Here is a 16393-nt window from a genome sequence, read left to right on the forward strand (position 1 = left end):
CTTTGATAACAGGGAAACCTTTGAAATAAAACCATTCAAGCTCATTGACATCTAAGACTTCATTAAATCGAATGTAAAAAGCATCAGAATTAAAGTTGTTCTTGATTTCTTATTCCGCATTCACGGCCAAAAAAGGAGACACCAATTCAACAAACACATGAGCTATACCCAATTGAGATAACTCGAAAGACGACTTAGAGCAAGTAGTTTGTTGATGGAGCAAGTAATTTGTTGATCAAGAATACCTAGGATTAGGCTTGGGTACTCTAGCCGAGCGTCTTAGTGTAAGAGCAACCGAAATGGTTGAACCGGTTTTATTAGAAACCTCCTCATCACAAGAACTCTCACTATGTTCGGAATCATCATCACTTTTCGAACCATCTCCATCATTAGCATTTTCCGACGCCTCACCCTTATTCGGAAATTTTCATTATTTCCTAAACTACCACTAGAACCTGCAAGATCATCAATAGAACATCGTCAAAATTAACATAATTTGATTTAGGGTCCACCGTTTTCGGATTTCCAAAAACCGAGTCTTCATCAAAAGTAACATCGCGAGAGCGAATCACTTTTCTAGCCTCGTTATCCCAACAACGATAACCCATCTCATCCGAACCAAACCCAATGAAGTACACCTTTTTGAGTTAGCCTCAAGCTTGTCTTTATTTGCATCTTTGATCTTCACATAAGCATTACACCCAAAAAATCTAAGATGACCATAATTCACCATTTTACCTTGCCATTCCTTCTCGAGGATTTGTAAACCCAACGATGTTGAGGGTCCCCTATTGATCGAGTAAGTCTCTGTATTAACCGCATTCGCCCAAAACATCTTAGGCAAACCGACATGTAGTGTCATACTCTTAACCCTTTCATTCAACGTATGATTCTTACGTTCGGTGACCAAATTATGTTGTGGTGTCTCCAGTACCGTTTTCAACATCATAATACCGAGTTTAGCACAATGGTCTTTAAACTCAAGACTTTCATATTCTCCTCCATTATCCGACTTTAAGCATTTGACTTTTAAATTAGTCTCATTCTCTACCACAGCTTTCCATTTCACAAAAGTATCAAACACATCGGATTTAGCTTTAAGAAGATAAACTCATACCTTTCGAGTGGATTCATCAATGAACTTGACATACTAGGGAGAACCTCCGTGTGATTCTACATTCGTTAGACCAAATACATCTGTATGAACACTAGCTCCTACTTCACCAACTTGAGTGCATTCCCCGATTTTCCAATAGTCACCTTCTTTTGCTTCCCATGGACACATGGTTCGAAAACCCAAGTTCCACCTTTTTCAAATCCGGAATTCTCCCACTCGAAACAAACACCTTCATACTCTTCTCACTTATATATATATTTTTTCGAAAAGCAAAGAAGTATGTATATTAATCAACGAAATTTACAACAGAGGCATGGATACATATACAATTGCATTTGCATTCTTCTCACTCATATGCCTAAGTCTTCGGTGCCATAAAGTAGATTCGGCTCAACATCAACCGTAGAAACCATCGTGTCTTCATCGAACACCTCAACCATGTAAATTGTTCCCCTTTTATGTCCACGAGACACGACATGTAGCGACCCAAACTTTTTCATGTTTATATATATATTAAATGAAATTGTTATTTACATGATTAAGTGTTTCCAACATGTTAAGCAATCAAACTTGTTAAGACTTGATTAATTGAAATAGGTTTCATATAGACAATTGACCACCCAAGTTGACCGGTGATTCACGAACGTTAAAACTTGTAAAAACTATACGATGACATATATATGGTTATATATATAGTTAACATGATTTTATTATAAGTATGTATCTCATTAGGTATTTTAACAATGAGTTATATACATAAAAATGAGACTATTAATTTAAGAAACTCGAAAACGATATATATAACGATTATCGTTATAACAACGTCTTACTAGGTACATATGAATCATATTAAGATATTGATACACTTGGTTAATTTTGTTAAATGATAAGTAAATATATTATTAAGTGTATTAACAATGAAATACATATGTAAAAATAAGACTACTAACTTAATGATTTCGAAACGAGACATATATGTAACGATTATCGTTGTAACGACATTTAACTGTATATATATCATACTAAGATATATTATATATCATAATATCATGATAATATAACAATTTAACATCTCATTTGTTATAATAAACAATGGGTTAACAACATTCAACAAGATCGTTAACTTAAAGGTTTCAAAACAACATTTACATGTAACGACTAACGATGACTTAACGACTCAGTTAAAATGTATATACATGTAGTGTTTTAATATGTATTCATACACTTTTGAAAGACTTCAAGACACTTATCAAAATACTTCTACTTAACAAAAATGCTTACAATTACATCCTCGTTCAGTTTCATCAACAATTCTACTCGTATGCACCCGTATTCGTACTCGTACAATACACAGCTTTTAGATGTATGTACTATTGGTATATACACTCCAATGATCAGCTCTTAATAGCCCATGTGAGTCACCTAATACATGTGGGAACCATCATTTGGTAACTAGCATGAAATATCTCATAAAATTACAAAAATATGAGTAATCATTCATGACTTATTTACATGAAAACAAAATTACATATCCTTTATATCTAATCCATACACCAACGACCAAAAACACCTACAAACACTTTCATTCTTCAATTTTCTTCATCTAATTGATCTCTCTCAAGTTCTATCTTCAAGTTCTAAGTGTTCTTCATAAATTCCAAAAGTTCTAGTTTCATAAAATCAAGAATACTTCCAAGATTGCAAGTTTACTTCCAAGTTTTCTAAATCCATTCCAAGTAATCATCCAAGATCAAGAAACCTTTGTTACTTACAGTAGGTTATCTTTCTAATACAAGGTAATAATCATATTCAAACTTTAATTCAATTTCTATAACTATAACAATCTTATTTCGAGTAAAAATCTTACTTGAAATTGTTTTCGTGTCATGATTCTGCTTCAAGAACTTTCAAGCCATCCAAAGATCCTTTGAAGCTAGATCCATTTTTCTCATTTCCAGTAGGTTTATCCAAAGAACTTGAGGTAGTAATGATGTTCATAACATCATTCGATTCATACATATAAAGCTATCTTATTCGAAGGTTTAAACTTGTAATCACTAGAACATAGTTTAGTTAATTCTAAACTTGTTCACAAATAAAAGTTAATCCTTCTAACTTGACTTTTAAAATCAACTAAACACATGTTCTATATCTATATGATATGCTAACTTAATGATTTAAAACCTGAAAACACGAAAAACACCGTAAAACCGGATTTACGCCGTCGTAGTAACACCGCGGGCTGTTTTGGGTTAGTTAATTAAAAACTATGATTAACTTTGATTTAAAAGTTGTTATTCTGGGAAAATGATTTTTATTATGAACATGAAACTATATCCAAAAATTATGGTTAAACTCAAAATGGAAGTATGTTTTCTAAAATGGTCATCTAGACGTCGTTCTTTCGACTTAAATGACTACCTTTACAAAAACGACTTGTAACTTATTTTTCTGACCATAAACCTATACTTTTTCTATTTATATTCATAAAATAGAGTTCAATATGAAACCATAGCAATTTGATTCACTCAAAACGGATTTAAAATGAAGAAGTTATGGGTAAAACAAGATTGGATAATTTTTCTCATTTTAGCTACGTGAAAATTGGTAACAAATATATTCCAACCATAACTTAATCAACTTGAATTGTATATTATGTAATCTTGAGATACCATAGACACGTATACAATGTTTCAACCTATCATGTCGACACATCTATATATATTTCTGAACAACCATAGACACTCTATATGTGAATGTTGGAGTTAGCTATACAGGGTTGAGGTTGATTCCAAAATATATATAGTTTGAGTTGTGATCAATACTGAGATACGTATACACTGGGTCATGGATTGATTCAAGATAATATTTATCGATTTATTTCTGTACATCTAACTGTGGACAACTAGTTGTAGGTTACTAACGAGGACAGCTGACTTAATAAACTTAAAACATCAAAATATATTAAAAGTGTTGTAAATATATTTTGAACATACTTTGATATATATGTATATATTGTTATAGGTTCGTGAATCAACCAGTGGCCAAGTCTTACTTCCCGACGAAGTAAAAATCTGTGAAAGTGAGTTATAGTCCCACTTTTAAAATCTAATATTTTTGGGATGAGAATACATGCAGGTTTTATAAATGATTTACAAAAGAGACACAAGTACGTGAAACTACATTCTATGGTTGAATTATCGAAATCGAATATGCCCCTTTTTATTAAGTCTGGTAATCTAAGAATTAGGGAACAGACACCCTGATTGACGCGAATCCTAAAGATAGATCTATTGGGCCTAACAAACCTCATCCAAAGTACCGGATGCTTTAGTACTTCGAAATTTATATCATATCGGAAGGGTGTCCCGGAATGATGGGGATATTCTTATATATGCATCTTGTTAATGTCGATTACCAGGTGTTCACCATATGAATGATTTTTATCTCTATGTATGGGATATGTATTGAAATATGAAATCTTGTGGTCTATTGTTACGATTTGATATATATAGGTTAAACCTATAACTCACCAACATTTTTGTTGACGTTTAAAGCATGTTTATTCTCAGGTGAATACTAAGAGCTTCCGCTGTTGCATACTAAAATAAGGACAAGATTTGGAGTCCATGTTTGTATGATATTGTGTAAAAACTGCATTCAAGAAACTGATTTCGATGTAACATATTTGTATTGTAAACCATTATGTAATGGTCGTGTGTAAACAGGATATTTTAGATTATCATTATTTGATAATCTACGTAAAGCTTTTTAAACCTTTATTTATGAAATAAAGGTTATGGTTTGTTTTAAAAATGAATGCAGTCTTTGGAAAACGTCTCATATAGAGGTCAAAACCTCGCAACGAAATCAATTAATATGGAACGTTTTTAATCAATAAGAACGGGACATTTCACGACACAACTACCCTTAACCCCCTTCCATTGGCGGTTTTCAAAAGTAACCGAATCACCTTCCTCATCTAATTAATCGACCGAGATAAGCTTCCTTTTTAACTTAGGAATGAACCTCACGTCAAGTCCAACTAAAACCAAGAGTAGTTTTCAATATAACTTCTACAATGCTCTCAATCTCAAGCCTTTTGTTGTTTTCCAATCTAACCTTACCTCGATACGATCGAAATTTCTTTATCATGCTCATAGTGGGAGAAGTGTGAAAAGAAGCTCCTGAATCAAAAATTCAAGACTCCATCGAATTTTCAACACTACACAAAAGTGCATCTTCTGTATTGTTAGGTCAGATAATGAGCCAATTATATGTCAAGTATTGTATGGGAGGATCCTATAGACGAGGGCTATATATATATATATATATATATATATATATATATATATATATATATATATATATATATATATATATATATATATATATATATATATATATATATATATATATATATATATATATATATATATATATGATGCCATCCTCCCATATCTCACTAACACCATAGCCAAAGATATGTAAAGAGTTCAAGGAAGTTGTGGAATGGAATAGTTTTCTCTCTATAATCTTCCTAGTTTACACACATTCATACAATATTCATAACATTACATCCCAACATTTGGTTTCCGAGCAAAAGCTTTTAGCATTGATTTGAGAATATCATGTGAATCTTCATACTCATCTTCGAATCTTCATCTAATCTTCAAACAATCTTCATACACATCTTCATATCTTCATATCTTAATCGAATATTCGTACCAAATCTTTAAATCTTCAAACTCACAAATTACTGAACCCGAAAAATTTACCGAATCTAAAGTTTATTCAATACAAAATAATATATATATATATATATATATATATATATATATATATATATATATATATATATATATATATATATATATATATATATATATATATATATATATTACCGAATCCTAAAATATTTTAGGATATCGAGTCTTCTTATTAACGCCAATCTGACACTCATCAATCTCTCTCCTACGCTACAGTAACAAAATCTACATCTCTCGTAAATACCGAATCTTATCCACCTCCTCATATTTCTCTATCATCATAATATACATCAGATATAACAAAAAAAAAAATATATATATATATATATATATATATATATATATATATATATATATAAAGGGAGACCGAGTTTACTCTGACACAATACCGAGTTTACTGTACATCATTATGTACATCGAGTCTCTCCCCTAATTCTCAGTACATCGATCTATCTATCTTCCTCAACATCAATCTCAGATTTAATCTTCATAAACAACAATAACATATTCAAATCCTAACTTGATCATCATCGAGCACTCTTCAATCATTACATTTGATTTTCAGTCTTAGATTCAAAGTTTTTCAGTTCGTATTCATTATTCATCACATGGAAGTCTCCGAATCACATCAGTGAATTTGAGAACAAATTGAGCTTTGTTTCTGGTTCTATATCACTCATCGAAGCAATCTGAAGCAACGAATCGAAGAAAAATTCATCTCAAATCTCGAAATATTCTAGTCAAAGTTTTGAAGCTTTCGATCAACATTTTGATTCACTCGAATTATGATGTTTCTGGTTCAATTGATGCTTGTCGAATGTTCAGTGGATGTTTGTAAGCAACTTTGATTCAGTAATTAGGATCTAAAATACTCCGGATCTCTAATTTGATCTTCGTGTGTTCATCTTCCAAAAGAGACTGTTCATCGATGATTTCATGAATAATGTGATGTTTTGGTGTTGATTCCATAACAAAGAGGTTAAATCGTTGCTTAAGGATCAATTATCAATTGATTTTGAGAACTAATTTGCAGATTTGATGTTCATGTAATTGATGAAGATGATAAAAACTTACGTTTACAATATGAACATATTCGGTAGATAATTTCGGTATTAGCTTCGGTGAAAACACATTGAATCACACTCGGTATTCAATTCGGTTACTGGACTCGGTATAGGTTACTAGTTTTGATACTTGTTAATTGGGCTACTGAAATCACTAAGGCCCAACCGAATCTCATTTAGTGAGTTATTTGGGATTACCGAATTTGTAAGGCCCAATTACCCTTTTGGCCTGGAACTTATTTTATCAAATTGGGCTTACTGAATCTGGCCCAATAGTTACTTGAGCCCAAGTTTGACTACAGGAGGCACTTTTTCACTATTAGTCCCTGAAAGGTTTAAGGATTTTGCAAGAATAGTCCCTGATCGAATCTTACTAAGATTTTGACAGATTTGGCCCCTGACAGGTTTCAAAGTTTTGCAGGACTAGTCCTTACCGAATCTGGACTAACTATATAACAATTTTCAACAGTTCAAAATTAACGAAAACTTAACTAAAGCTGACAAAACGTCCAAAAACAAAATTTGATTCACCGGAATCATATTTTGAGGGGGAGAAAAGGCAATAATACTTGATATTATTCAACGTTTAGTGATAATGACGCGTGTTACACAATATTTACCTCCGGAACCGGATTTCATTGTGTGACGATCGCTCCAAATCCATATGGACGAACACGTCATTCATTGATTTCATTGCGAGGTATTTGACCTCTATGTGATACGTTTTGTAACATTGCATTCGTTTGAAAAGGTATTTCATAAATGAATATATAAATTCCAGGTTTTTTTACATCTGATGATTCCTACGTATAGACAATCACCATTTAAATGGTTTACAATAATACATCTGTTGACAATACAGTCAAAATAAGATACATGGTAATGGTTTGATGAATGCAAGTTTCTTGTATATAGCATGTATGACTCCAAGCACATAACTTGTATCACGTATGAGCAAACAGCGGAAGACTTCTAGAAACCTGAGAATAAACATGCTTCAAGTGTCAACACAAAGGTTGGTGAGTTCATAGTTTTAATATTACACATAATCCGTATATCAATGTGGATTACAAAAGTTCAGTTGTTTCATTCAAAACGTTTATCATTATGTTTTAAATAAAAGGTGGACCACAAGATTTCAGTTGTTTCATCCGAAAAGTTTATCAATCGGTTCTACAAAATTGAGCACCCTGGTAACTAAACTTTAACGTATATATAATTTGTACCCTTTGTATAATCATCTTAATAATACACGCAAACCAACGTGTACGCTTCTCAAATAGCATACGTCCGTTAAAAGGCTAGCGCTCTAGCTCGGACGGGGATGTCAAGCCCTATGGATCCATATACTACTACTCGCGCCCACCAGTTCTTATAACTGGCAGTTAACAGTTACCAAAGCTAAGGGATTTTCGGTTCAAACTCAGTGTAGAATTTAGTATGTACTTGTATCCATTGCGTTTAAAATAAAGTGCATGTATTCTCAGCCCAAAAATATATATATTGCAAAAGCATTTAAAAAGGCTTCTCATGAAACTCACGCATATAAATATTGTATATCGATTAACAAAGCATTTGCATGTATTCTCAGCCCAAAAATGTAGAGAGTAAAAGGGATCTTATGAAACACACGCATATAAATATTGTATATCGGTTAATAAAGCATTTGCATGTATTCGCAGTTAAAAATATATTTCAAAAGCATTTAATAAAGCAGTTGTAAAAATAGCGCATGTATTCTCAGTCCCAAAAATATAAAGAGTAAAAGGGAATCAAATGAACTCACTGTTTAATATTGATATACAATATTGCAGGAAAGCACGTAGACGCATCGGAGATGATAAACACGAGGTTTGATTCAGAAAAAAAATACCCCCGAACATTACCCATAACCTCCTTGGCAATAACCCATAATTTCCTTAGCTCTAGCTTGCTCGAAAACTCATTTTGAAAATTACTTGGACAGCACTCCGTCGTAATATTTGATGTACATTATTATTTTTGTATCGCAAAAATAATAACTCTAATAATAAAAAAAAATAATAAGATTAATAATAATCTTATTAATAATAATAATAATAATAATAATAATAATAATAATATAAATAATAAATAAAATAAATACGGAGTAATATGTATGTGTGTGTTTTTTTTTCTTTCTTTACTCGGCAGAAAATGTTGCAATTTATAGAACCTGGCCTGAAATCTGAAGTCATGCGACTCGCATGGAAATGGCCTTCTGGCCATGCGACTCGCATGAGGACCAGGGACAGCTCACATTGTTTTGGCTCCTAGCTTGTCGACATAATATAAAATAAATATAAATATATAAATAATTAATATAATTATTTATATATTATATTTTATTCTTGTGCATAGTAGACTTGTAATTTTTGTTCCGATAAGTCGTACGTCATCACTCGACTTATGTCCCGGTTCCGGTTTCTCGAACGCATTTTCGTACGCTTAGAAAACTTGCATTTTACATTTCGTGACACGTACCTTTGTCAAAATATAGCCTTAAATTATCCCTTAATTATATCACTCAAAGTGTATCTTAAACTTTCGAGTGTTTTGGTCATTTACTTCTATAAATCATCGTCTCGCTATTTGTTAAAACACATTTTTATAATAGTGTTTTACTGTAGCAAAGTTACTGTAGCAAAGTCAAATTTTACTGTAGCAAAGTCAATTTCACTGTAGCAAATAGTGATTTTCGAAAACACTGTAGCATTTTGAGTAATGTGGCAATTTGAAAACACTGTAACAAATTAGTGTTTAACTGGTTCATCTTAAACGCTTTAGTTAACTTAACTAAATATCAATTGAATCAATAAACGAATGTTACTATCGTTTATTATATATATGTATATATCTTTTTAATATACATAAATCAGTTTTTAAATACACATTGGAAGTTATTTATAAATAAATTTTAATAATAAATATTTCAACTTATCATATACATTCGAATAGATATTTAAACCAATAAGTTTAATGTACGGTATCAAACAATTAATACATTGTTACCTTTTCATGTTATAGTATATATGTATCTATTTACATATAATTGTTCGCGAATCGTCGAAAACAACCGAAGGGTATTTAAATATATAAAAGTAATTCAAAAATTTTGAGATTCAGTTTTACAGACTTTGCTTATCGTGTCGGAAATGTTAATCATACAAAGATTAAGTTTAAATTTAGTCGAAATTTCTGGGTCATCACACATTGAACGATTCAATCATCGAGACAAGAGATGTTATTGTTACTACAACATTCCCGGAAAATGTGCTTTTATCACATTTGTGGACGTAACAAAAGCTACACAACTTGAGTCGATTGCTTTGTTAATGACTCCAGCAGAACCATCCTCTGTTGAAGTGACTGCACATTATGAATATGGTTGTTCATGCCACAACAGAAGTGAACGTTTCAATTGTATCTTTATACAACACAAACTTCATCAACAACTTCAAACAGAACTTAAACAGATGAGAGCACAAGAAGATCAAACGACATCTTCAGAGATTTCCAAGTTGCAAGCTCAAATCAAAGAATTGGAATCTCTTGTTGCATACAGTAAATCAGAATATGAAAAGATTCAAAAGCAAATAACTAATCTTCAAAGTGAATTAGAGATTCAAGCACAGACTTACAAAGAAAAAGATGAGAGTACCGCTCACATCATTCAGGATCTTCGTTCACAGGTTGTTGACAAACTAATACTTTCCAAGGAACGCGATCTTGATTCAAAGATCATCACTCAACTTCGCAATGATCTTGATCATGCTCGGATTCAAAATCGAACATTTACTCGTGACTTTGAGAAATGCATTTCCGAGTTACGAAAGGAGTTAAATGTTAAATCAACACCGATTCAGAAACCCAAAATGGTGTCAATTAGAGTTAATACCGATCCGATATCAGTAGTGGATAAATCGAAGGCTACGATTCTGGATTCTCCTCAAACGGTTGAGAAGAAGTTCATCAAGACGGAATCCACTCCTCCTACAGTTTCAAAACCCAAGACAACATTTTCCTCAAGCAAAAAGATTTATTCTGGTTACGAAACCAACGTGAATCGTCCATTTCTGAAAACCACACACAGGGAGAATGGAGAGATTACGGGTTATCACGATCAATATGGTTTGGTTTCCACACAAAACCAAGAAGTCATCCATAGGTCCGAGAAAAACCCCTCGCATCAAAGTTGACATAGTTTCTAAAACCTCCAAGCTTCAGTTTCTAAAACAAGTGTCAATTAAAGCTGGAATCTCACCCGTTTCCACAACAACAACAACCAAATACTCTTTTCAAGAGTTGCTCAAGTTTAAGCCAAGATCCGTGAATATGGCTAAAACTTCATTCCTTTCAATTCCACCAGAACTAGTCTCACAAGCTAAACCAAGTGTCTCGACAAAGTGGAGTGAAGTATCCACAGATGCAATTGATAATACTTACAAGTGGTATTTCAAACGACAATGGTTTGACTTCACTACGGTTTCCATATACTTCTGTATGGGACCCGTTCTTCAAAGAGATGTTAAACATCACATGTACCTTGACCGACGTAACTTGTCAAGGGGGAGAAAGTGTTCTTACTTCTAGGGGAGCACCAATTTTTCTTTCTAGGGGGAGTGAACACATGCTTACCACGATTCCTAACTCTGATACCTTGATTAAGTTTACGCATTAGTTAAGGGGGAGCTATGCATGAAGATTCAATGCCGATTATCTTTGCGTAGGCTCTGATACCATTTCCCTCTCAGATCAAAATATGCTTAAGAGTTAATCACATTTTGAGGGGGGGATATAAGGGAAAGTACGAGGTCTTCATCAATTCGCGAATTCAAAGAATATTCTCAAGACTGACGTAAGACTCTTGAGCAACATCAGTTCAAGACTCGAAATTCCGCTGCATACTCAAAGACCATTGAATGTAAAAGAATTCCAACATTCAAGATCTACTTCAACGGCCTTTGAGTATGCAGCAGAATTTTGAGTCTTGAACTGATGTTGCTCAAGAGTCTTACGTCAGTCTCGAGCATCTTCTTTGAATTCGCAAATTGCTGAAGATATCTAAAGAGCTCAAGGAAGTTGTGGAATGGAATAGTTTTCTCTCTACAATCTTCCTTGTTTACACACATTCATACGATATTCATAACATTACACCCCAACACGTATCTTTCGTGATCAAGTTTACACCTTTACCGGAGCATCCTTACAATTTCTTTGATAATGCCCATTTTGATTGCAACCCCAATAAATAGCTTCACTACGATCCTTTGATATATACCTCTTTTTGGACTTCCCCTTTCTAATGACCCGTCCTAATCCATCTGGACGAAGTCCATATCGATTTCAAACGATTCACAATAGTTGATTACATCGCTAGGTACTTGACCTCTAAATAATACATTTTACAAACATTGCATTCGTTTTTAAAAGACAAACTTTCATCACCTCGAAAGTTGAAGGCATGCATACCATTTCATAATATATCCAACTATAATTGACTTAATAATAATCTTGGTGAACTCAATGAATCGAATGCAACGTCTTTTGAAATATGTCATGAATGACTCCAAGTAATGTCTCTAAAATAAGCAAATGCACAGCGGAAGATTTCTTTCATACCTGAGAATAAACATGCTTTCAAGTGTCAACCAAAAGGTTGGTGAGTTCAAAAGTTTATCATAAAACAATAAAATTCATCATTTTGATAGACCACAAGATTTAAATCCTGCATGGTACAAATGGGCCCGAATCCTATACCCACCTGTAATGTACATGTGATATCTTTTAAATACAGTACACCTTTCTCGTGTACGAAATCATCTTTCATAAATCTTAGTAACCGTACACATATCTTGTGCACAAAAATAACATACACATAACCTTTGTATAAAATCATTCTCTCGATACATAACATTCACTTTTCATTGCTTTCATAGTTTGGCTTGGTAACCGACCTTAACATATAATGCGCATAATAATAACCTCAAAACAGAACATCTCGTCTGTATAATAATCATATAAACTTCGAAGTACTAAACACCATGTCCACTAGCCCTTCCGTCTAGTGAACATTCTGGGTGGGGGTGTTAAACCCGGTAGCTACCTTTAGGATTCGCGTCAATTAGGCGTGCACTAATTCTCAAAATTAGTGATGTTCCCTAATTCTTAGGTTACCAAGTAATAATAATCAGGGGAAAAATATTCATATCAATTGTGGAAATTATCACGTCCACATAATTCAATGGTGGCAATTATCACGTCCACATAATTCATTCGAGGAATGTTTTGCTTGTGTCTATCTCGTCAAACATTTATAAAAGCATTTCATGTATTCGCAGTTCAAAAGGTATTTCAAAAACATTTAATAAAGCAGTTGTAAAAGTAGCGCATGCATTCTCAGTCCTAAAAATGTAAAGAGTAAAAGGAAATCAAATGAACTCACCATACTGTATTTTATAGTAAAAATACATATGACGACATTGATCAATTGTAGGGTTGGCCTCGGATTCACGAACCTATATTATTCATATATTTATTAATATACATAATTGTAATTGAACACATATATATTTAAATGTATTAGTTATATTATTTTTATGTTAATAATATATATATATATATATATATATATATATATATATATATATATATATATATTATATGTTCATTTTATATATAAAGATATTAGATTTTGTTATGTTATATGAGTTAAATATGTATATTTATGTATGTATTTAGTTTGTTTATCAAAACAGTAGTTCTATTATACTAAGTTAATATTAGTAACAATAATGATAATAATATTAATAATACACATATGTTAATAATAACCTTATTAGTGATAATAACAATGATTTTAATAATAGTACTTGTAAAAACTTTAATTTTTCTATTTAAGATAGTTATGATATTAATGATTTGATAATAATAATAATAATAATAATAACTTTAGTAAAAATGATAATACTAATAAAAATAATGATATTGTTATTATCGATACAATTATTTAATAATAAACATAATAATACTAATAGTTATAAAAGTGTTACTAATACTAATATTAATAAGATAAATGATAACTTATATTATTTTCATATTGATAATAATAATAATAATAATCCTAAAAAAATACAACTATTAGTGATAATAATAATAATAATACTAATGGCGATACTAGTAATAATTTTGATATTCATAATACATTATAATAATAATAATGCTATAATAATATTACTATGATAATGCTAAAAACGAATATATATTTCATAGCATTATCCCTCAAGAAAGACAAGCTTTTAGTTGCAATTGTTCTATTTACAAGTGATATTCGTTTAAATAATAAAAGGTGAAGACAAAAGGTAGATTCGACGAATTGAAAATGCAAACGGCCAAAAAGCTAAAAAGTACAAAGTACAATCAAAGTGGTTCAAATTATTGATGAGAAACGTCTCAAAATTACAAGAGTACGAGTCGCAAAACGCAAAGTACAAGATATTAAATAGTACGAAAGGACGTTCGAAAATCTGGAACCTGGACCAGAGTCAACTCTTAACGCTCGACGCAACGGACTAAAAATTACAAGTCAACTATGCACATGAATATAATATAATATATAATTAATTCTTAAAATTATATATATATTATATTATTTAATAAAACTGTCGGCAAACAAGAAAACAAATCAACGTGAGCTGGAAAAGCAGGCCATGTGATCGCATGGCCTGGAAGTGAAAAATCCATGCGATCACATGGCAGCAGATGCCTGGCCACATCTATAAATTTCAGCATTTTCGGTCGAATGTTTACATCTTTTTCTCTTCTCTATCTCTCAACGTATATATATATATATATATATATATATATATATATATATATATATATATATATATTATAATTTTAATTTTAATAATAATAAGGGTATATTAGCGAATGTTGTAAGTGTGTAAGTCGAAATTCTGTCCGTGTAACGCTACGCTATTATTAATCATTGTAAGTTATGTTCAACCTTTTTAAATTAATGTCTCGTAGCTAAGTTATTATTATGCTTATTTAAATTGAAGTAATCATGATGTTGGGCTAAATATTAAAGACGGGGTAATTGGGCTTTGTACCATAATTGGGGTTTGGACAAAAGAACGACACTTGTGGAAATTAGACTATGGGCTATTAATGGGCTTTATATTTGTTTAATTAAATGATAGTTTGTTAATTTAATATAAAGATTTACAATTGGACATACCTATAAATAACCATATACACTTGATCAGACACGATGGGCGGGATATTTATAAGTACTAATAATCGTTCATTTAACCGGACACAAAAATGGATTAATAATCAATGGACTTATTAAAACAGGGGTGAATTATATACAAGGAAAATTTGTATAATTATAGTTTAAGTCCCCAATTAGTTGGAATATTTGACTTCGGATATAAGAATAATTTGACGAGGACACTCACACTTTATATTTATGACTGATGGACTGTTATGGACAAAAACCAGACGAACATATTGAATAATCCAGGACAATTAACCCATGGTAATAAACTAAAATCAACACATCAAACATCATGATTACGGAATTTTAAATAAGCATAATTCCTTTATTTCATATTTAATTGCACTTTTAATTATCGCACTTTAATTTATTGTCATTTTAATTATTGCACTTTTTAATTATCGCAATTTTATTTATTGTCATTTTATTTATCGCACTTTAATTTATCGCACTTTAATTATTGTTATTTACTTTACGCTTTAAATTAAGTCTTTTATATATTTAATATTTTACATTAGGTTTTAACTGCGACTTAAGTTTTTAAATCGACAAACCGGTCATTAAACGGTAAAAATCCCCTTTTATAATAATAAAACTACTTATTTATATATATATTTATATACAAATATAGTTTTTAAAAATATAGCGTTAAACTTGGCTAGCTCCCTGTGGAACGAACCGGACTTACTAAAAACTACACTACTATAGGATTAGGTACACTGCCTATAAGTGTTGTAGCAAGGTTTAGGTATATCTACTCTATAAATAAATAAATAACTTGTGTAAAAAAAATGTATCGTATTTAATAGTATTTTGTAGTAAAAATATAACTATTTCGTATACACTTCTACGCACATCAAGTATTTTTGGCGCCGCTGCCGGGGACTGCTTAAACGCCGGAAGCGAAACGCTATAAAAAAAAGATTTTTAAAAATTCTTAGTTTACTTTTGTAAAAATACGCTTTTGTAAAAATACGTTTTAAATATTAAAAATACAAAAATATAAAAAGAAAAACAAAATATATATATTTTTAAGAATTGTTCAAAAAATATAAATTATAAATATTTCTATTTCTATTTTTAGTTTGTAAAAATATAAGTTTTTATTTCATTTATATAAATATTTTATATAAATATTAAA

Source organism: Rutidosis leptorrhynchoides, chromosome 4 (assembly GCF_046630445.1).
Source record: "Rutidosis leptorrhynchoides isolate AG116_Rl617_1_P2 chromosome 4, CSIRO_AGI_Rlap_v1, whole genome shotgun sequence".
In the NCBI taxonomy this organism is placed as follows: domain Eukaryota; kingdom Viridiplantae; phylum Streptophyta; class Magnoliopsida; order Asterales; family Asteraceae; genus Rutidosis; species Rutidosis leptorrhynchoides.